Raw genomic sequence first — 11,922 nt, forward strand, 5'->3', positions numbered from 1 at the left:
CAATAACATTAGCCAAAGTATTTAGCACAACAAGCGGCCGCCTGATTGCCACAAAAAAGTGGAAGGGCTTGAGGGACACACACGCACCTCAAAGAAAAAAGCAAGGTGTTACAGGAGAAAAAGAGTCTTTCAGCAGTAGTCCCAGGACAGAAGTGGAAGTACTTGGCGGTGTGAATGAAGCGGGTGCGTCCGGTACAAACTCTGAAATGCCAGCGAGTAGTAGAGACAGAACGCTCATGGCCCGCGTTAATGCTGGATTACGCTTGACGTGTGAACACTGGAAATGAGACGTGCGGGAAGCCGATGAGCACGTGTTTTAGCCTTCATACTCAATGTGGCTTGCCCCCGCTGTGGTCGTTATTTCTCCCAGACTAATGAAAAAGAAGTAAAAAACAATTTTATAAAGTTTTTTTTCTTCAATAAACTATCGCCATAAACACTTTGGGGTAAATAATCTACATACATTTAACTAAATAAATGAAAAGAAAAAATCGGGACACTTGCTGTCTGTAGGTTTGCTTGCCTCACCACAACATCCTGTTTTGGTTTTAAATGGTAACACAACAATCAGACTCTTGCTCTACCCCTCACTAATATTTGAAATGAGCGCTCAAAGGTGTTTCCTGGAGGACCGTTGGGTTTGCGAATGGGAGTGTTGAGCGTGTTCTGGCGAGTAACCCCTGCGCAGTGCCTTCACGTCGGGTGGACCTCGAGGCACGCCTCGAACTGCAATCTGCATCCAGGGCTACTGGTTCTGGCTGTGACAGCAGCAATTCGCTAAGAAGGTGTTTAAGGAGGCGTGTACAAGACTGAGCCGGTGGGTGGCAGAGCGACTACGTCACACTTTGCATGTGACGTAGCAGCTGACTGCTCATCAAATGAGAGGACAAAAAAATTTATTGTGTTTATCCCAGTGTTTAACCTTAATATGGCGCCAAACAACGTTTTTTTGCCCCAAATTCAAACTTTCAATAAACATGCACTAAAATGTCAAAATAATGACCAGGACATATTGACAGCATTAGTAGACACTAGTTTATACAGTTTATCAGATTTAGTGTTGAGTACACCTTTAATTGTCTAGCTGACAAAACTGTAGCTGGGGGAGAGGTCCCATTTTTGTCAGAAGGGTTTCAGTGGCTGAAAATTCGGTGCATCTCTATTCAAAACACTGCTCTTATTCCTTTTATGTGTGATCTTATTCATTTGATCTCTACTGAGAATTATGAGGAGATGATAAATATAGAAGTAATATATAGGTGAGATCCAGAATTGATGGATAGACAGAAAGCCAGTATTTTATTTTAACAAGCACAATTTGAATGACTGGATGGAAATGAAGGAAATGATTATTATTTGTCATCACTTTTCCTCATTTTGCAATTCACTGACCTAATGTAAACTGAGTGTGATGGAGGCAGTGGGTATCTACCCATCTGTCAGTGATATATGGTTTCTTGTCCGGATCAGTGTTTCTTCTTATAGATAACAAAATTTATTGAATATTATAGTGAGCCAGGATTGGGGGTCACTAAGTTTATTCGAGTGGCAACCACAGCCACTGAATTTACAGCCTCTAAAATAGGTGTGGATGGTTTTAAAGCTCCAATTGCTTCATGCACGGTCTGCTGCTGTCATGTCCTGCATTTAGAATTTGTTTCCAAAATGATCACAGTTGTTTTATTTCAAATTGTTCTGTAAAGTGTTTTTTTCATGTTGTAAATTACAGATCCTCTTTTCCATAACCATACAATATTTTTTAACTTTGACTGATTGACTTGACAGATGTTTAACAATCCACTGTTGTGTTTGCTAATTACTCATTCCGCCCCAGCTCCATCCATGCTCTTGACTATTCAGTAATTATATTTTCAAAATGTAAAGCACACACGGATAAACAGCCTGCATACATCCATGCAAAGAGAAAATGTATTAAAGCCAATAAAATCATCTCTCCAGTTCTTCGAAAAGAGTGTGTGTTTTCATTTGTGTGAGTCATTCTACTGCTCATGTTTAATTGACCAGCCATGTTACCATGCCAGCAGGGGTGTGGCAGGAGCCTGCTGACCCACTTTGCCTGTAGCGTTGTTATGGCAACAGTGCAGCTCGGCGAGCATCACAGCCATACTAATACACATTTTCCTACACACAAGTCACAGGCATAAATCATGTTGGTTTGCTCAGTGGCGTGTTTCGCTCAGATCAGTAGTGTTTCATATCAAAATAGGTGCTATAAAGGTGGTGACATTGTACAATATGCACTGAATTTAAGAAAATGTTCATTACAATTGAGCTTCTTTATATAAAAATATTTTTGCATAAATTACAGCCATTCCACTATTATTTGAATAAAGAGTATGATTAGATAGGCAGTTCGGAGACAGATGGAGGAGATGTGAAATACTGTTTTATAAATGTGTTATGAGCGTGTGCAGAGGAGTGATTTTTTGTCATTGTCTAAATATGTAATTTTTTAAATACCCATGTATATTAACGCAATTGTTTCAAACTAAAATCTCTCTGCAGTTGCTAGTTTGATTGTGTGTTCTATATTTCAGCCATGTTATAATCCTTTTCATATTTCCATATTTGGGTTTGATAAGCAGGCAAGACCCAGTGACCTGGTAAAACTGGGGCACGCTAAGCACAAATGGCCGTATGTGCTCCATAAACATGAGGGTGTTTCCTTGTTTGTGAGGAGGTACCAAATTGATAGTATAGCAGCTTTTCTTGATTTTTGGTGACCCTAAGCTAAGGTAAGACTAATTGCTAAAAAACAGGCAGTGTTCAGTGGACCTTTTTCCGCCAGCTTTGACAAATCCCCAAAGTTTTTTGGACATTATAACCAAGGGAGCAGCTGCACTCTATAACAATGCAGATGAAGGAAGGTGCCAGCATCTTGGTGAAGCTTCAAACTCGGCTTCCCTCAATGTACATGATTAATCTACGCTCTCTGGCCAACATTTTCATCCTTGCCAGTGTTTATGTTGCACCTCAAGTTAACATAAACACCACAATGCAAACTCTGGCTAACGGTAATTGGAATGGATAGAAAACACTCAGACTTGACTTCAACAATGCAAAACACAAGGGCGGACCCGGCGGCATGGGGTTGGAATCTGTTTTGAGAGTTCTGATTAATCATAATAAATCACTTTTTCATCAACATTTTTTTTGCCTACCAAATTTGAAGAGCACCTGTTATGTGGTAATTCTTTCAACATTTTGTCATGTCTGGGAGGATCGGGTTTTGGTTGAGGGTCCCGATTGGTCCTGAGTGGATTCCTGCCCTTCCGCAGGCTGACCAATCCGGGCTCTCAGCCACTTGTGCCTGGCCTCAGGTGTGACTAATCAACCTAATTTGTGTGGGTATTTAGTTCCCGGGTGGTGATCAGTCCTTGTGGGATCATTGCCGATTGTCACGGTCAACCCCGGAGTTTGTTCTGTCGTTTTGATTTTGAGTTTGTAAAATAAAGCACGCCAGTCTCGCCTGCACTCCTGTTGTGGTTCTCCTGCCTCCCTGCATTTTGGGTCCTCCACCTCACACGCCGACAGACACCACGCCGCTCCGTGACCACACCGTGACACATTTAATGTTATGAGGACATTAACATTTTTTTGATCCACTGCACACGCTCATCCTCCACTTTTTTTAATCAGTTTAATTACTTGCATAATTTAAAATGAAAACTATATATATGACCCCAGTAGTGTGACATGAACAAAAATTCTGAATGTTATACACAAACATTTATTAAATTCTTTTTTTAATGCATGTAGTTATGTTTATTGCTCAAACCATCCGCTGTCAAGATAAAGGATAATCTGTAGTCAAAATTAATAGTGTGGTTTATATGCGTTAATACATAATGTGATAATTGTTTGTGATTAATTATTAGTTAACGCTTTAACTTTGACAGCACTAATACATTAATCTCCGGGTGGCCCGGCGAGGCCCGGGGGTTGTGTTTGCCCTGTCCTGGCCGAGGTCGACGGCTCCCTTCTTTGGTGGAAGTTTTTCACGCATGCCAGATCCACCAAACCAGCATCTAATCTACCAAGATTCAAACACAGTGTGCTTCTTCCTCTGGTCGCTGAATCGGTGGAGGCTGATGTTGCAGGTTTTAGTTTACCAACTGAACCTTTTTATTATTACTTCTGCCACTTTTAATCAGCATACTAATTTGAATTTGGAGATTCTATATTCAGAGTGCTTGTTTTGGTGAAAATGGACCAATATTGCTGTTATTACATTACTCAGTTGTGTTAGTGTTTTGTACTTTAATTGTGTTGTTTACATTTTTTGCGTTGGTCAACAAAAGAATGTATGCAGTTGCTGAACTCAAAAGCAACTACCAAAAGCAAATGAAGGGAGAGCCCTACAGTGGTGAACTCAAATGTCCCATTCAGATTCTTGAAATCTTCATAGTGCACATACTCACGCACATACATACACACGCTCTGCTGGAATGGCCATCTGAAATTATTCAAACTGTCAATCAAAGGGCTAGTTCAACTTGAAATCCCTCCTCGCCTCTCCATTACTGTCCATGCATGGCTCACACTCGTGCCTGGAATTGCTGGTTTCATGATATTGTGACCAAAAGATTCACTTAATGCTCTTAGGCGCTAAGTCATAATAATGCCAACCATGTCTTTGCGCTGTGAATACTTACCGGATGCACCTTTTGGAATTACGGCCAAAAAGTTCAACCTTGGGTTTAATGGACCATTAACAAGTTTTCCCACATAAATAAGGGAGATTTGAAAGATGGGCAACTTTACTCCGTAGCCCAGACATACTATAGGAAAAGACTGGTGTCTAGTGTACTAAACATCCAGTACTAGTCAGAAAGTCCTGCAGCCTTCCATGTTGCTGTTGGTCTCTTAACATCCTACCTGTCCAGTTTTCTTCTCACATTTCCATCAAGTTTAGTGGGACATCCAGTTTTGGGAAGGTCACTGTTGCGTCAAATATGCTCCACTTGATGATAACTTGTCTTCACTATTATTTGTGGTGTAGACGCTACAGTAATTGTTGTCTTGGAAATTCATTTAACCCTTCCCTGACTGATTCTTTAGAACAATGAGATTCCTCTGATGCTGTGGAAGCTCTCTGTGTACCATGGCATGCACAAAAAGATGTGACTACAAAAATGTCAGGAAAAGCCTACAAGAACAGCTTAACTTTATTTGGGGTTAAACAGAAGTATGAATGTGATTGGTTCATCCTGAATGCAGTCACATCTCCAGTTAAAACAGGGTGTTCACAATTGCGCAACCTCATTATCTCTGTAGCTTAATGTTGCTTCCCTTCTATTAAATATATATATTGTTTTCAATTAAATTGTACAGGTCGTAGGTCATAGTGGTCAAAAAAGGTTTTAAGTGATGCGTCTTGTGCTCTTTTTTTATATTACAAAAACCTGGCATATGAACAGGGGTGTGTTAATTGTATTTATATGCACTGTACACTTATTTGACAATTAAAAGACTAACCTGCTGGACACAAGATGTCTTCTAGTTCATCCATTCTCTATCTTTTATTCATTTAATTTGAGTGTAAAAATAAACTAAAATATGATGAGGATAAGTGGTGCAGAGAGTGGATGGATGGAAAGCCAAGTGTTGTGTATTGACACTATAGGCCATCAAAGCTGCTTGATAAAAATAAAATGAATTTGCATGTAAATGAACATTACATTCTTTATTATTCAACTAGCACCACAAATGTCTTATATATGTTGTATATTAGTGCTGTTAAAGTTAAATTTGGTGGGCAAAAAATGTTGATTAAAAAGCCTTTTTAATTAAGCGTGATTAATTGTGATTATTCGAAGTTCTAAAATGTGATTAATCTGATTAAAATATTTTATCGTTTGACAAGCTCTAATATACTGTATATTAAGGGTGGGGATCTTTGAATGTCTCCCGATTCCGGTCTGCGATTCGATTCAGAATAAATTTTCTATTAAAAGCGCTTTTTTTTATTCAAAATGATGAATTACAATGATTTTTGCTTCAATCTGTAGTATGTGTATGTGTATGTAGTCTGTATGTGTCACTAATGCTAATTAGCGCGTTAATGCACCACATACACTCACTGACATGACTGGGAGGCAGGTGGATCGGAGCGTGGGGATATCATTTCCCTCTGCTATGGCTCACCTGCTCCCAATTTTAATGCACCACACACACACACACACTTGTATATACACTGGGTGGGGTCACATTCAAGGTTTAGGGGTAGAGTTCACCAGTCGGCGAGCTCCTGGCAAACTCAGTAACAGGGTTAGCTTTCACTAAGAACGCTGGAGTGGGGGAGGGGGGGTGCTGGAGGTTTGGGGGCCTGGGAGTGGCTGGGGCTGGGTTGGGGTGGATGGGGGGGGGGGGCATGGGGGCTGTGGACCGCGGGGGCTGTAAACCGGTGGCCCCTGCAGGGCCCGGGGGTTGGCCCTTGGCGCTGCCGTGGCCTGGAGGGGCCCGGAGGTGTTGCGCTTGCTCTGTCCTGGCAGGGGTCGACGGCTCCCCTCTTTGGTGGAGATTTTCATGCATGCCAGATCCACCACACCAGCATCTATCGAAACTCAGGACTGGGCTACTGTAGCCAACAAATATAGAAATTAAATGAGTTACAGTATTATTAAATACTATATTAATTATGAATGATTGCAAATTTTACAGAGAATATGAACATATCCGTCTTGGAACAGAGACATTCTGTCTGTAATTATGACATTATTCTCAGATTATTGCATACACTTCCTTCTCTTCACTTTACTGAATATTCTTTGACAGCAACCTCTGTGAATTTATAGGGAAATACATCGTAAATATAGTAGAGTAAATTAAGTACATTTTTAAAGATTTCATTTTTTATGACAATAGGGCAACTAATGTCATTTCAGCCTGGAAACAACTTTATTATCTGGATTAGTTTACTGTTATTCATCCAGTTTAACCTCTTTCACCCACTACGATTCACTTACAAAAAAAAATAAAAAATCACATTCAGCGACGCAAACAGCCAATCTGCCATTTTTTCTCCATTGTCCATGTACGGTTTCCCCCTCCAGTATTTGGTTCTCACTCTCACGGCACCCTGCTAACGCACTCCTGCTATGAGTGTGCTAAATCGATTTATATTGACTACTTCATCTCTCCATTAAGTTCTTCTCTATTAATGGTCATAATAATGAAATGGATATGAGGCTTATATACAAGGTCCACTTCCATTTGTATGTCTTTTGTCAGCTTTCCTTCAGACTTAATTGAGCACTTGTGCAAACTGAAGCGGTCACGGAATTACTTTTCTACAAGTGGAATGACCACAAACTACTTCCTGTAAAGAGCACCTGCACTATCATAAGTCACAACTCATTGTTGATTGACCCTAAAAATTCTGTCATGATGGTTTTATGTACTTGATGTCTTCCACATTTGTTTTATCAGCAACATCACATGTCTGAAGTGTCTTATGTTTCGGGATAGTGACAGAGAAAACATAAAACTGAAGTCTAGACTCAATGTCCATCACCATGTCTTGAGTTCCCTCCCTTGAGATGCTTTTCCGTGCCTAGACTAAAGCCAAATTATGCAAAGAACAATCATTTGTAGTAGCATCAAACCATGTCTTAACAGCTGTTCCAATAAGCAAGTCACAAGAAAGAACCCCCCGGGCTGGTCTACCTTTTTCAGTGTAGAGAGTGTAGTTCCATGAAACTTGATGGTCTTTATTGTTCACACAGATAATTTATACAGAGTGAGTGGTAGCCTTTGTGAAGGATGTCTCCTCCTGTCCACAATTAATTCTACTGTCTTGAGCATGTTCAGCTCCAGGTCCAGAGCATCAACATCACTTAGTGTTGATATGCACACCTATTGCCATCATTGATGAGGACAACAACTGTAGTGACATTTGCTTAATAGTTGGATGCATTTAGGTACAGTCATTGGTATCTAGTAAGCACAGAAGAATGAAGAGAGCACACATCCTTCAGGGGTCTCGGTGCTGATAGTGTGTGTGGTTGAGGTGGTTTTCTCCATACACACTTACTGTGTACCCTGCCTCCTGCTGGGAATCCATTCATTCAGTGGCAGGTAGAGATAGGAACGGATAAATTCAACGATGATGGTCTTGAATTCAGAACTAATGCAGCCCCATGTTGACTGCATCAACCTATTTGACCAATGGGCCAGGTTGGTTTTCGGATGATCTTCAGGTGGTCGGCATGAGGTATTTAAAGGACTTCATGACCACAGATGGTAGATTGACAGACCAGGAGACATTTAATCCTGAATGGCACATTTCTAGAGAACCGGGATGAACTTTATTCTGCTCCAGAGATACATCAAAGATCGGAGTGAAAACTGAAGCCAGCAGATTAGTGCAGACTTTCAGGCAAGAGGGTGGACGCCATCTGCATAATGAGACATCTTGATCTTTTGAGTTGAGCGACATCCATTTCTTGAATGTTTCAAGCAGTTTAGGAGGTAGGCGGGCAGTAACACGCGTGATGTAGGGAGTTCTTTCAGATCTTCTGTAGAATGTGAGCCAGGCATGTTGGACTCCACATGGAAAAATCTTCACAACCTCAAGACTTTAGGCCAGGTTTCCCCACTGCTGGTCCTCAAGGACCGAAGTCCTGCAGGTTAGAGATTTTTTTCCCCATATTCCAAAACACTTTGATTCTCATGGAATCGGATCACCACCAAGCTCTGCAGAAGTCTGGAAATTATCCTGATATTTAGAATTGGGTACGTTGGAGGACAGAAACATCTAAAACCTGCAGGACTCTGGCCCTTGAGGACCAGGATTGTAGAGGCCTCCATTAGGCACTCATTGTGTAGATTCCCCTTTATTATCATTAGTAGTAGTCCAGAATTATTGTAATAGTGGAAGTTGTCCAAATGTGTTTGAATGCCCTTAAATTGCTGCACAGTATTCAATGAAAGTTCTTCAGTGTTTGCTTTGTTGTACAAAGAAAGAAAAAAAAATCATACAAAGTGCAATGTCTAAGTTATTCCAGATGTAATGGTCAAGCCCATCATTTAATTTTATGCATAAAAACAATGATCCACTCTACCCATTTATTCAGTAGATAGAATTTAAGAAATATTTTGTTTTTAATAGTTACTCTACTTTAAATATAATCTGGAAGGGAAAACATATTGCCATTAACTGATAGTGTATTTTGTGAAGACACTGACGTCTGACAGTATCTTCTTCACATGCAGGGTAAACAAGCAAATACAAAAATCACCTCCATTTTTAGGGGTATACAGTATATTCTGTAGAGTAAATTTGACCACGTATTTAGAGTAAATGTGACTCTATTTAGAGTGGGACCAAATAGATTCAGTTGTAGACTAGGCTAATATTTACACGTGGAAGAGAATAAAATAAAGAATTGAAAATAAATAAATAAATAAAAGTCACTCAAAGTTTGAGGAACAAACTCACAACCTTCTTCTTGGGAGACGGCCACACTACCACCTGAGCTATGCCACTCTTACTGTTTGCTTATCTCCAAGAGGTTTTTGATCAAACCCGTTTTTGCTCTTGGATTTAAAAAGATTCCAGCTGACACGAACGATATACTAACACACAGCAGTATCTGCGTGGCTCAAAAAGTAGATCAGCTTTCTCCCAAGCTGAAGGTCGTGAGATCGTTCCTCAGCCCTTGAGTGATTTTCATTTATTTATTTTCCAATTCTTTATTTTACTCTCTTTCAAGTGTTAATACTACTCTAAAACTGAGTCTATTTGGTCCCACTCTAAATAGAGTCAAATTTACACTACAGAATTTATTGTGTACATGTTCTTGCTTACAACTTTAAAACTTTCATTTCAGAGTATAAGCACGGCAATGTTTACAAGTTGCATCCAGATTGCATCAACCGGATACTATTGCAAAATCAATCAGCATCAAAATTTACATTCAGTTGTTCAATGCAAGATGTAGTGCATATAAGTAACAGGAGTTGGTCTCTCCTCTCAGCCTTTAATGGCATTTCAACAAATATATTATGTGGTTATAGGTTGGTAATGACTACTGAGCAATTCATTAATCACCATATTGTCATGCTCTATAAAAATATCTACAGAAGAAGTATACTTTTAATGAATTAATAATCATCAATCTTATTTACAGCCATATTGCTTGCGTTTATGCAAAGGCTCAATAGGAGACACATTTTATTAGAGAAAAGTGAGGCCACGGACAGTCACACTACAGAAGGATCATAAAATCATGGAGAAAAGATGACAAGAATACTAATCAAGGGAGTGTTCAAACTTGCAGTATGGCAAATGTCAGATGGGCTGGAAGAAATGTAAAAAAAAACAATCTCCTGCAGTCCACTTGAAGTTGTAACAGCCCAGCAGAATATATATATAAAAAATTGACTAGCTACTGTATTTTGGTGTAGGAGGTGCAGGGGCAATACATTCACCTCCATCTTAGATGTCAAGACACAATGTTAAGAAAGTCTGGAGACTAAATGAAAATGGCAAACAGGTGGAGCATAAAATGTCTGACTGCCCAAACATCATTGGCTGGTAGTATGGGGGATGGGAAGGGTGTCATGTGGGCGTAGGCCAAGCCAGATCTATATTCACAGGGCTGAATGTTGTTCCTTTTTCGACAAATTTGACAATATCAAGGACAGGGCGGAGTGACTGAACAAACAGCGAGATTAACAAAAGATAATTACAATGAAAAACATGTTTACATCAAATTGCAACCGCAAATCCGATTGGCCAAAACAGATTCCTTCCAGAAAAGACGATCCAGAAATCCATGGAACAAACAATGACAATGTTTCTCTGGATTCAGAGGTAAATTTCAATCTAATGTATAATGCGATCCAAATAATACAAATTCAAAGCAAACATTATTTTAGTCAATGGTTTAATCTGTGTGACTGGATGATGTTATGTTTCAAGCTTGGGATGCAAGGAAGAAAATAGACACGCCCATTTTGACAGGGGACAACAAGACAAATAACATATACTGTAAAAAATGAATATTGTCTAAACAAATAACTGATATACTCAGAGGGACTATTGATAAACTAAACAAACCCTGTGATCAAAAAAGAGGTCAAGAAAACAAAATGGATGATAGGTTGTAGAGGGGGAGGCAATGATGGTTAAGACAGCAGGGAAACAAAAAAAATACAGACAGTGAAAATGCAGCAACATAGGGACGGATAGATAATCCCGGCAAATCCAGTTGAAAAAAAATGATACACAAGTCACAAATAATGATGAAAACAAGTGTGGGGCTTTCACAGTGTAGACATAGAAAATGGAGGGAAGGCTGGGGAGAGGGACACAGACAGCCGAAAACAGGAGACATGTAGAGAGAGGAGACGAAAAGGCGCTCAGACAAGCGTGAAGTGGCAACAATAGAGGCTAACAAATAAAATCCCAATAGAGACATCAATCACTGCTCCACTTTGTTTTAACCCCCCCCCCCTTTTACTCTTATGTTCTTCGTCCACCCATCCATTCATCCAACAATTCCTTACATCCCTCTGTCTGTTTATCCAGCCTTTCTAAGCAAAACAACAACATTCGTCCAGACTCTGCCATTTCATCTCATCCTCAATCTGCTTCATTATCCATTCATCAAAAGACACAGAACAGAATATGGCCGTTTGTTCTGCACTATTATCAAGAGCAGTCACATGATGATTAGATTCGCTGGTAAATCATGAGAATCACAATCTCAGAGGAAAACTCATATTGATACAAAACAGTTTTCACCACGAAAAAATATCTATTTATATATACAGTATATTTTATGTTTTTCCTCATTGCAGTACATATATGCTGTTTACACAAAAAGCCAGTTGGAAAGATACAGGAACAGAACAATGAAATAATGCACACATATGCTGAGATGAAAATAATTA

At 39.7% G+C, this 11,922-nt stretch overlaps 1 protein-coding gene across 1 annotated transcript in view; it reads right to left on the minus strand.

The window, feature by feature from the left end:
- gpm6ab (glycoprotein M6Ab) overlaps positions 1 to 11,922 on the minus strand; it is a 41,473-nt gene that overhangs the window by 29,314 nt on the left and 237 nt on the right. The window lies entirely within an intron of this gene.

The sequence above is a fragment of the Vanacampus margaritifer genome, chromosome 7 (genome assembly GCF_051991255.1).
Source record: "Vanacampus margaritifer isolate UIUO_Vmar chromosome 7, RoL_Vmar_1.0, whole genome shotgun sequence".
Classification (NCBI taxonomy): Eukaryota; Metazoa; Chordata; class Actinopteri; order Syngnathiformes; family Syngnathidae; genus Vanacampus; species Vanacampus margaritifer.